Source organism: Dasypus novemcinctus, chromosome 17 (genome assembly GCF_030445035.2).
Source record: "Dasypus novemcinctus isolate mDasNov1 chromosome 17, mDasNov1.1.hap2, whole genome shotgun sequence".
NCBI lineage: Eukaryota > Metazoa > Chordata > Mammalia > Cingulata > Dasypodidae > Dasypus > Dasypus novemcinctus.
In genome coordinates, this window is record NC_080689.1 from 18,934,749 (window position 1) to 18,947,260 (window position 12,512).

At 37.5% G+C, this 12,512-nt stretch overlaps 1 non-coding gene across 1 annotated transcript; it reads right to left on the reverse strand.

The window, feature by feature from the left end:
- Window positions 1-7,672: 7,672 nt before the first annotated feature.
- On the reverse strand, window positions 7,673-7,801 carry LOC111761234 (small nucleolar RNA SNORA31). The gene has a single exon (XR_002794653.1). It is a non-coding gene; the product is annotated as a small nucleolar RNA SNORA31 (small nucleolar RNA).
- Between the last annotated feature and the right edge of the window lie 4,711 nt (window positions 7,802-12,512).

A 12,512-nucleotide genomic window follows, 5' to 3' on the forward strand; every position in this document is an offset into this window, starting at 1 on the left:
GAGAGCCGCCCAGCATGAAAAGAAAGTGCAGCCTGCCCAGGAATGGCGCCACCCACACTTCCCGTGCCGCTGATGACAACAGAAGTGGACAAAGAAACAAGACACAGCAAATAGACACCAAGAACAGACAACCAGGGGAGGGGGGAGAATTAAATAAATAATCTTTAAAAAAAAAAAAAAAACAAGAGGAAGAAAAAGGGAAACCTCATAAATATATAGAGATTAAACAATATACTCTTAATCAGTGGGTCAAAGAATAAATTCAGAAAAATCAATAATTATCTTGAGATGAATGAATATGAGAACACAACATATCAGAACTTATGGGATGTGGCAAAGGTAGTGCTGAGAGGGAAGTTTATAGCCCTCAATACTTACATTAAAAAAGAAGAAAGAGCTAAAATCAAAGACCTAACTACACAGCGGGAGGAAGTAAAAAAAGAAGAGCAAACCAATTCCAAAGCAAGTAGAAGTAATGAAATAATAAAGATTAGAGCAGCAATAAATGAAATTGAGAACAAAAAAGCAATAGAGAGAATTAATAAAACCAAAGGTTGGTTCTTTGAAAAGATTAACAAAATAGGCAAAGCCTTAGCTAGACTCACATAGAAAAAAAGAGAGAGAAGATGCAAATAAATGAAATGAAAACAGGGACATTACTATTGACCCCACAGAAATACGTGATCATAAGAGTATACTATGAACATCTGTATGCCAAAAAAAACTAGACAGTGTAGATGAAATGGAAAGTTTTCTAGGAATATACAACCTACACTGTTCCTAGAAGAAATAAAAGACCTCAACAAACCAATAACAAGTAAAGAGATTGAAACAGTCATCAAACAACTCCCCAAAATGAAAAACCCAGGACCAGATGGTTTCACAGTTGATTTCTACCAAGCATTCAAAGAAGAATTAATACAATCTTACTCAAGCTCTTCCAAAAAATTGAGAAAAAGAAGACTACCAAACTCATTCTATGAAGCCAATATCACCCCAATACCAAAGCCAAATTAATATATTATGTAAAAAGAAAATTACAGACCCATTTCTCTAATGAATACAGATGCAAAAATCCTCAATAAAATATTTGCTAATCAAATCCAACAACATATTAAAAGAATTATCATATTATCATACTCATCATGATCAAATGACTTTTATACCAGGCATGCAAGAATGGTTCGACACAAGAAAATCAATCAGCATAATACAGCACAGTAATAAATCAAAGAAGAAAAGTCATGCGACCTTATCAATTGATGCAGGAAAGGCATTGGATAAAATACAGCATTGCTTCTTGATAAAAATGCTACAAAAGAGGAATTGAAGGAAACTTTCTCAACATGATAAAGGCCATAAATGAAAAACCCACAGCCTACATTGTGCTCAATGGTGAAAGACTGAACGCTTTCCTGTTGAAATCAGGGACAAGACAAGGATGCCCACTGTAATCACTATTGTTCAATATAGTGTTAGAGGTTCCAGCTATAGCAATCTGGCAAGAAAAAGAAATAAAAGACATCCAAATCAGAAAAGGAGAAGTAAAACATTTGCTATTCCCAGCTGATATGATCCTATATCTAGAAAAAGAAAAAACTACAACAAAGCTGCTAGAGTTAATAAACAATTTCAGTCAAGCATCAGTATACACGATCAATACATAAAAATCAGCGGTGTTTCTTTTTTTTTAAGATTTCTTTATTTATTTTTCTCCCTTCTCCCCCCTGCCCCAGTCATTTGTTCTCTGTGTCTATTTGCTGCATGTTCTTTGTCTGCTTCTGTTGTTGTCAGCAGCACAGAAATCTGTGTTTCTTTTGGTTGCATCATCTTGCTGTCTCAGTTCTCCATGTGGGCGGCACCATTCCTGGGCAGGCTGCACTTTCTTCTGTGCTGGGCAGCTCTCCTTATGGGGTGCACTCCTTGCACATGGGGCTCCCCAGCACGTGGACGCCCCTGCATGGCACGGCACTCCTTGCACACATCAGCAGTGCACATGGGCCAGCTCCACATGGGTCAAGGAGGCCCGAGGTTTGAACCGCAGACCTCCCATGTGGTAGATGGATGCCCTAACCACTTGATCAAGTCTGCTTCCCTCAGTGGTGTTTCTATACACTAGTAATATGCAATCTGAGAAGGAAGTCAGGAGAAAATTCCATTTACAATAACAGCTAAAAGAATCAAATATTTAGGAATAAACTTAACCAAGGATGTGAAGCACTTGTATTCATAAAACTACAATGCATTGTTTAAAGATATCAAAAAAGACCTAAATAATAAGAACATTCCATGCTCATGGATTGGAAATCTAAATATCATTAAAATGTCAATTCTACCCAAATTGATACACAGATACAATGCAAGCCAATAAAAATTATACCAATGTTTTTGTTTTAAAATGGAAAACACATTATCAATTTTATTTGGAAGGATAAGGGACCCCAAATAGCCTGAAACATCTTAAAAAGGAAAAACAAAGCTGGAGGACTTTTACTTCCAGAATTTAAATCATATTACGTAGGTACAGTGGTAAAGATGGTATGCTATTGCCATAAAGACACACATAAACCAATGAAACAGAACTGACTGTTCAGAAATAGACCCTCACATTTATGGTCAAGTGATTTTTGACAAGGCTGTCAAGCCCACCCAGCTGGGCCAGAACAGTCTATTCAACAAATGGTGCTGGGAGAACTCGATATCTATAGCCAAAAGAAAGAAAGAGACCCCCCTATCTCACACTCATACAAAAATTAACTCAAAGTGAATCAAAGACCTAAATGTAAAATCAAGAACCATAAAGCTCCTTAAAAGAAAATGTAGGAAAATATCTTCAAGATCTGGTGGTAGGTAGTGCATTCTTTTTTTAAAATTTTTATTTATTTATTTTTTTGGCAGTCTTTCTTTTAAAAAAAAAAAGTTACATTCAAAAAATATGAGGTCTCCATATACCCACCCGCATCCCCCTCACTCCACTCCTCCCTCATCAACAACTTCTTTCATCATCGCAACACATTCATTGCATTTGGTGAATATATTTTGGAGTACCGCTGCACCACATGGACAGTGGCTTACATTGTAGTTTACACTCTCCCCCCGTCCACCCAGTGGGCCATGGCAGGACATAAAATGTCCAGCATCTGTCCCTGCAGTACCACCCAGGACAACTCCAAGTCCTGAAAATGCCCCCATAGCATATCTCTTCTTCCCTCTCCCTACACTCAGCAGCTACCGGCCACTTTCTCCACATCAATGCTACAATTTCTTCCATTACTAATCACAATAGTCCCATGGTAGATATCAGTAAGTCCACTCTAATCCATAGTCTATTCCTCCATCCTGTGGACCCTGGGATGGTTATGTCCACTCCACCTCTATATCAAGAGGGGGCTTAGATTCCACATGGATGATGAATGCAATTCTAATTACAGTTGTAGGCACTCTTGGCTCCCTGGTGTGGTGGTTGACTTCTTCGCCTCCCTGTTAGCTGGCCAGGGTAAGTCCAATAAACCAGAGGGTAGGAGTTGCAAAACTGCTGAGGTGCAGGGCCTGGCTGTCACATGGACAGTCCAGAGATACAGGTCTCCTGAGTATACACCAACCCCAGTGCCAACCACAGGTCCGGTAAAAGTAACAGAAGAGGCATGTGTAGAAAGGTCATATCTGAGTCCCACTCCATCACTCTCAGGAACACAAACTCCAAAGTAGGGCCAACTGACATGACACTGAACTCTAGAGTCATGTGCCATGACTGTAGAACCTGTGGGTCTCTGTAGCCCTCAGGAGAACCAGTACCTGGGCTTCTATCTACTTTGGCTGTCTCTGCGACCCTGCTGAGGCATGCTTAACAGTGACCCCTCTGATGACCTCCTGACTCCTTTTTGGAGACTCATAGCCATATAAACTCATTTGCCCTTTCCATTTCCCCCTTTTATCCAAAGTCATAAAGCAGTTTTTAACCTGATATTACATGTAGGCTGAGATATTTTGTTGGTTTGAGTTGACCCTTTTATTCAAGGTCTTTTTCCAGTTGCATCACCAGCCAATGCTTGGTAGTAATCCCTTGGTACCAGGGATGCTTATCCCTGGGAGTCATGTTCATGCTCGGGGCAGGGGGGAAGGTAATACAGTTACATGCAAAGTTTGACTTAGAGAGTGGCCACATTTGAGCAACATGGAGGCTCTCAGGAGGTAACTCTTAGGCACCCTGCAGCTCTAGGCCTAGTTCATATTTCAGGGCTCATAATCGCAGCTATCAGTATCACGGGCTCATTGTTGGACCATCCATCTTTATTGGTCTTTGCCATTGCAATCGGGGGATTGTTGCTGTTCCATTGGGGAATGTGATAGAGCTCCCCTGGCTAGGAACTCAGCACTCCCTAAGTTGTCATTTTTAACTGTAACCACTATGAAAATATCCAAACATTTTATGTACCCTGTGTATGTGCCCTAGAGAACTCCCTCCCAACCATGTGCCCCCTATCAATAACACCCCACACCAGTGTTCCTCCCCTGCCATAGTTGAACCTCTCTGTGGTCCGAAACTTCTTTAAAAATGAAGCCTAATATGTTGTCCATTTCCATTAACAGTAAAATGTAATATAGTGATAGGTTTAAAGGTTAGATGTAGAATACATACTAATTTAGAAAAATTAAATAAAGTAAAAATAAATTGGGGTATCAAAAAATGAAAAAATGAAAAAGCTTTGTTTTTGATGTTTTGCCTTTCATCACTGCTATAGGTGTTGCCTTGTATGTACAGTGGCAAGGCAATTTCTTCCATTTATTCCTCAGTGTCTTTTTTTTCCTACTTATTTTGTCTTCACAAAAGTTTTAGATCACAGTTATTCACATATACAACATACAGTACTCCCACATATCCAACATCAAACCCTTTGTCCCTTCCCCAGTAATGATGTTTTTACATGTTCATATTATATTTGCTGCAGCCGATGTACAGATATTGAAACAATAGCTTTCAAAAATGTTTCCATTTGGGTTTACATTATGGTTTATATTTTAGACTACCAATTTTCTAAATTTTTAGTTATCTTATGTTTTACATTATGGTTTACATTTTAGCCTATAGACTTTTATCCATTTTTGGCATAAATTAACATGTTCTATAGCCATCACTGCATGATCTTGTGAAACACTTCCATTGCCCCACAGTTACACTGATTCCATCTATTCAATACCTCTTTCCCTTTAACAAAAGTACGAGCAATGGAAGAAAATATGGATAAATAGGACTTCCTCAAACTCAAACACTGTTGTGATTCAAAGGACTTCATCGAGAAGGTGAAAAGGCAGCCCACTCAATGGGAGAAAATATTTGGAAACCACATATCTGATAAGGGTTTGATTTCTGTTCTATATAAAGAAATCATGCAACTCAACAATAAAAGAGCAAGCAATCCAATTTGAAAATGGGCAAAATGTTTTAATAGACACTTCTCCAAATTGGAAATACAAATGGCTGAAAAGCACATGAAAAAAATGTTCCATAGCACTAGCTATTAAGGAAATGCAAACTAAAACGACAAGGAGATATCATCTCACACCATACAGAATGGCCATTATTTTAAAAAACAAAATAATAAGTGCTGGAGAGGATGTGGAGAAATAGGAATACTCCTTCATTGTTGGTGGGAGTATAAAATGGTGCAGCCCCTGTGGAAGACCTTTTGGGGGTTCCTCAGGAAGCTAATATAGAACTGACATATGATCCAGTAATTCCTCTGCTAGGTATATATCCAGAAGAACTAAAAACTATAACATGAACAGATATTTGCACACTGATGTTCATAGCAGAATTATTCACAATTGTCAAACAATGGAAACAACCCAAGTGTGCATCAGCCAATGAATGGATAAACAAAACGTGGTCTATACATTTGATGGAATACTATGCTGCAGTAAGAAGAAATGAAATTGGGATACAGATGATAACATGGATGAATCTTGAAGACATTATGCTAAGTGAAGTAAGAAAGACACATAAGGACTAATATTTCATGGCCTCATTAATATGAAGAATAAATGCATGGAGTTAAAACCTAGAGTATAGGTTATTAGGAAGTAAGAAGAGGATTGAGAACTATTGGCACTTAATGTATGTAGAAGTTTTAATTAACTGATGGTAAAAGTGTAAAAATGGATAGAGTTCTTGGTAACACATTATAGTGAGTAGTAGCTGGTTTGCAAATGGGATTGTGGCTGAAAAGAGCAGTCTAGGAATGTAAATGTCAGTTGAAAGAAAGCTATAGAATAATCTAGGGACTAACACAGTGAACCTAGAGGTGGATATGAATTGTGGTTGATGGTACAAATGCAAGACTGTCCTTCTGTGAGCTAGAGTGGATGTATGTCGCTATTGCAGTGTGGTGGGAAGGTGAAGAAGCATGGGAAAAATACAAGTGGTGTGACTTATGGACTGTGGTTAACAGCAATTCTTGCATTGATGCCAAAGATGTATTGTGTTGACAATGGGGAGTATGGAAAAAGAGTGCCAAATGTATGCTATGGACCATGGTTGGTGGTAATAGTCTGATATTATCTCATTATCTGTATCAAATATTCCACCACAGTGTGATATGTTGTTGAAGAGATGTTGTATGGGAATTCTACACATGTGCATGATTGTTTTGTAACTTTACAACCTCTGTAATAAAAATACATTTTTAAAAAGTAATAGGGTTGGTTGGCGGGAAAATACACCAAATGTAAGATATGTACTATAGTTATTAGTAATATTTTGATGATTCTCTTGCATAATTTGTAACAAATGTTTCATAACAATGCAAGGTGTTGGTGGAGGGGTCATGTATGGAACCCCTGTATGATGTTATGCATATTTATTTTTTAAGCTCATAACTTTCACTTATTGTTTATGTGTGTTCATGTATGAATGATAAATATCAATAAATATATATATATTTTTTTAAAGTAACAAGCCTCACGGAGCAAGTGTAGCTCAGTGGTTGAGCATCTGTTTTGCATATGTGAGTTCCTGGGTTTCAGTCCCCAGTACCTACAGAAAAAAAAAAAGGTAGCAAGCCTCTCCAGAGGGAAAAAACATATGGATGGTATCATAGACTAATTTTCTTCAGGCTTACACTTCCTACAATAACATCACCAGACCCCATTTATGGGCTTCATGTGACCCTAGCAAAAACTCTGTTATGAAATGTCTTTATTTTTTTTTTTACTTTTTTAAATTTATTGAAATATATCACTCATACATAAACAATAAATGTATAATAGTTGTGAACTTACAAAACAAACATATATAACACCAAACAAACATATATAACATCTGAGACCCTTTTTATTGCCACTCATTTTCCTAACTCTTTGCAAAGCACTATTTTCATTTTCTGGCCTGCAACCACTGGAGACCCTCTCTTGTCCATAAGTCCCAATAACGCTTATGTCTGACTCAGGAAAAAAAAAAAAAAGCCCTAAGGTGACCTAATCAAGTGATCTATTCAAAGGTCCCTTAACTGAATTTAATGCAATCAAAGGGTCTTACAACCAAAGGAATGAATTAGTTTTAACAACATGATCTTTTGTGGGATTCACAAAATAACTTCATTTTTTTTAATTTCCTTTTTTTAAGTTTATTTCTGAGTTGCAAAGATTATTTCCCCTGCCCCATGTTTTTAGAATTTCCTGTATTCCCCCATTCAATCTTGGCTGCCACAATGAGACAGAAAGCACAAGGAACTTCTTTTTCTTGCATCTATAGTGGAAACCTTAGCAGCAGACATTAGCTGCTCCAGGTCTGTCAGAGATGCATAAACTTCCTTTTTAACAATGTTTGCAAACTTTTCTTTTTGTTTTAAGGAGGTACTGGGGATTGAACCTGAGACCTCATACATGGGAAGCAGGCACTCAACCACTCAGCTACACCTGCTCCTCAAAAAAAAAATTTCAAACTATCACACAGGTCCTTTACATCCCTGGTTAAATTAATTCCTAGATATCTGAGTCTTTTTGTTGCTGTTGTAAATGGAATTTTTTTTCTTGATTTCCTCCTCAGATTGTTCATTACTAATATATAGAAAACTACTGACTTTTTTTGTTGACTTTGTATCCTGCCACTTTTCTGAACTAATTTATTAGCTCTAGTAGCTTTGTCATAGTTATTTAAGAATTTTCTAAATTTTACATCATGTTGTCTATGCATAGTAAGAGTTTTACTTCCTCTTGTCCAATTTGGATACCGTTATTTCTTTTTCCTGCCTAATTGCATTAGCTAGAACTTCTAGCACAATGTTGAATTGCAACAGTGACTGTGGGCATCCTTGTCTTGTTTCCAATCTTAGAGGGAAAGCTTTCAACATTTCCCCATTGAGTATGATACTGGCCGTAGGTTTTTCATATATGTCCTTTATCATGTTGAATAATTTTCCTTCTATTTCTATCTTTCACAATGTTTTTACAAGAAAGGATTCTGGATTTTGTCAAATGACATTTCTGCATCAGTCAAAATTATCATGTGGTTTTTCCCTTCTATTTGTTAATGTGGTATATTACGATAATTAATTTTATTATGTTGAACCACCCTTGCATACCGGAAATAAAACTCACTTGATCGTGGTGTATAATTCTTTTAATGTGCTGTCAGATTTGACTGACAAGTATTTTTTTGAGAATTTTGCATCTGTGGTTATTAGAGGATGGGTCTGCAATTTTCTTTTCTTGTAGTATCTTTATCTGGCTTTGGTACTAGGATGATGTTGGCAACATAAAGTGCATTGGACAATTTTCTCTCCTCTTCAATTTTTTGGAAGAGTTTAAACAGGATTTACATTAATTCTTCTCAAAATATTTGGTAGAATTTACCTGTGAAGCCAATCTGGTCCTGGACTTTTCTTTGTTAGAAGATTTTTTTATGACTGATTCAATTTCTTTACTTGTGATTGATTTGTTGAGTTTTTTTATTTCTTATAGAGTCTATCTAAGTTGTGTGTTTCTAGAAATGTGTCCATTTCATTTAGGTTGTCTAATTTGTTGGCATACAGTTTCTCATAATATCATCTTATGATCCTTTTTATTTCTGTGGGGTCAGTCAAAATGTCTCCCCTTCCTGATTTTATTTATTTGCATATTCTCTCTTTTTTTCTTTGTTAGTCTAGTGGTGTTTGTCTCTTTTATTGATCTTCTCAAAGAATCAGCTTTGGTTCTTTGAGAATTTTCTCTATTTTATTGTTGTTGTTAATTTCTGTTATTTCTGCTGTAATCTTTGTTATTTCTTCCTTTCTGCTTCCTTTAGGATTAGTTTGCTGTTCTTTTTATAGTTCCTTCATGTGTTCTTTGGATGTCTTTGATTTTAACTTTTTTCTTTTTTACTATAGGTGTTTAGGGCTATAAATTTTACTCTCAGCTCTGCCTTCACTTATCCCATAAGTTTGATAGGTTGTGTTTTTGTTTTCATTCATTCCAAGACATTTACTAATTTCTATTACAGTTTCTTCTTTGATCTACTAATTGTTTAGGAATGTGTTGTTTAGCCTCCAAATTTCTTTGATTTTCCCTTGTCCTACCTACTATTAGTATCCAGCTTCATCCCATTATTATATTTAAAGTCTTTTTTGTCTGATATTAGTATAGCTACTATAGCAATTTGATATTATTTATTAGTTCAAAAAAGAGACATATATTATGTTTGTAAACTGATCTGTTCCTCTGGGTATGACCTTTGGTTTCATTAGATTCAGCTGAGATGTCTGTGATTAAATTATGTTAAGATTAGGGCTTTGATTTGACCATGTCAGTAAGTCCCTGCCCCCTTGATGAGCTGATATAAATGGACACTCAATCAAGAAGACACTCAGACTAAGATACAGAAAAAAAAGAGAGAACATTGTCAGTTTTGATCCTGGACCCCTGGGGAGAGAAGAACCATTCACCTGACAGTTTACAGCTGACCTTGTGGAGAGAGCAGAGCAGCTGAGCCTGGAGAGAAACAAGCCCTGGCAGAGAGACAAGACTTATCCCAGCCTATAGCTGATATTGGAAGAAGCTGGGACAACAGGGCCTTTAGAGGAACAAGAAGGCTGAACCCTTACAGACATTGGCAGCCATCTTGCTCCAAAATGTAGCAACAGATTCTGATGAGAAGTAACTTACACTTTATAGCCTTGTGAATGTAAGCTTCTTCCCCAAATAAGTACTCTTTAGAAAAGCCAACAGATTTCTGGTATTTTGCATCATCTCCCCTTTGGCTGCCTAATGCAAACCCTATACAAGCCAACAGCTGAGATTGGAAGAAGGTGGGCCCACAGAACCTTAAGAAGAAAAAGTAAGGAGAAACCAGGCAGTGACCACCCACCATCTTGCTTCAACATGTGGCAAGTGACTTGGGTGAGAAAGACCCTCTTATTGTACCTTCAGTTAGACTCTTTAGGGTCTTGTAACTGTAAGCTTTTACTCCAAATAAATACCCTTTATAAAAGCTAATCGATTTCCAGTACTTTGCATCAGGACCTCTTTGGTTAACTAATATAGTTATATAGCTACCCCTACTCTTTTTTTTTTTTTTAGTTACTGTTTGGGTGAAATATCTTTTTCCAACTTTCACTTCCAGTCTATTTGCATCCTTAGTTCTAAGGTGAGTTGTTGTTGTTGTTGTTGTTTTTTTTTTTTGGTCTTTTTTTTTTTTTAATGTTACATTCAAAAAATATGAGGTCCCCATATACCCCTCACCCCCCTCACCCCACTCCTCCTCCCACAACAACAATCTCCTCCATCATCATGAGACATTCATTGCATTTGGTGAATACTTCTCTGAGCACCGCTGCACCTCATGGTCAATGGTCCACATCATAGCCCACACTCTCCCACAGTCCACCCAGTGGGCCATGGGAGGACATACAATGTCCAGTAATTGTCCCTGCAGTACAACCCAGGGCAGCTCCAAGTCCTGAAAATGCCCCCACATCACATCTCTTCCTCCCACTCCCTACCCCCAGCAACCACCATGGCCACTTTCTCCACACCAACGTCACATTTTCTTCTATTATTAATCACAATAGTTCATGAATACAATATCAGTAAGTCCACTCTAATCCATACTCTATTCCTCCATCCTGTGGACCTTAGAATGGTGTGCCCACTCCACATCTATATCAAGAGGGGGTTTAGATTCCACATGGATGCTGGATGCAATCCTCCTGCTTTCAGTTGTAGGCACTCTTGGCTCCCTAGTGTGGTGGTTGACCTTCACCTCCATGTTAGCTGAGTGGGGTAAGTCCAATAAACCAGAGTGTAGGAGTTGAAAGTCTGTTGAGGCTCAGGGCCTGGCTATCACATGGTCGGTCCAGAGATTCAGGTCCCCTAGGTATATATTAAACCCCAGCGCCAACTACAGTTCCAGTAAAAGTAACAGGAGAGACTTGTGGACAAAGATCACATCTAAGTCCAGCTCCATTACACAGAAACACAAACTCCAAAGTAGGGCCAACTGACATGACACTGAACTCCATCTACCATGACCATAGAACCTGTGGATCTCTGTAGACCTCAGAAGAACCAATACCTGGGGTTGTATCTACTTTATCTGTCTCTGGGACTCTGCTGAGGTGTGCATAAGGGCAACCCCTCCCAGCTCTTTTTGGAGACTCATAGCCATATAAACTCATTTGTCCTTTCCATTTCCCCCTTTTATTCAGGTCAAAATATGGATGGCTCATGATGTTTTGTTTTGTTTTGTTTTAATTTTTAGCTTATTTCTTTCTCTCCCCTTCCCCCCCATCATGATGTTTTTTATCCATTCTGTCAGCCTGTATCTTTTTATTGGAGAGTTTAATCCATTACATTCAATGTTATTATATAAAGTTATTACTTTAAGCATTTTATCCTTTGACATTCATATGTCATATCTTGTTTTTGTCTGTCTTTTTACCCTTTAGTTACTTTCCTGTCTTTTCCTTTCAGGCTGTAGAACTCCCTTTAATGTTTCCTGCAGAGCTGGACTCTTGCTTATGAACTTTCTTAGCTTCTGTTTATCTCTGACTATTTTTAATGCACCTACATATTTGAAGGACAATTTTTGCAGGATAAAGAATTCTTGACTGGCAGATTTTCTGTTTCAATATCTTAATTAGATCATATCACTGTCTTCTTGCCTCTTCAATTTCTTATGAGAAACCTACACTAAGTCTTATTGGGCATGCCTTATATGTAATGTTTTTCTTCTCCTTTGCTGCTTTCAGAATTTTCTCTTTATCTTTGGCATTTAACATTCTGAATAGACTGTGTCTTGGAGTAAGTCAATTTGGATTTATTCTGACTGGAGTCTGCTGTGATTTTGGACTTGTATAACCATGTCTTTCATGAAAGTTGGTAAATTTTCAGCCATTATTTCCTCAAATATGCTTTCTGCCTCTATTCCCTTCTCTTCTCTGTATGTTGCTGTGCTTCATGCTATCATTCAACTCCCTGAGCCCCTGTTTAATGTTTTCATTCTTTTCTCTCTCCATTCTCTTTTTTCAATTTCAGCTGTT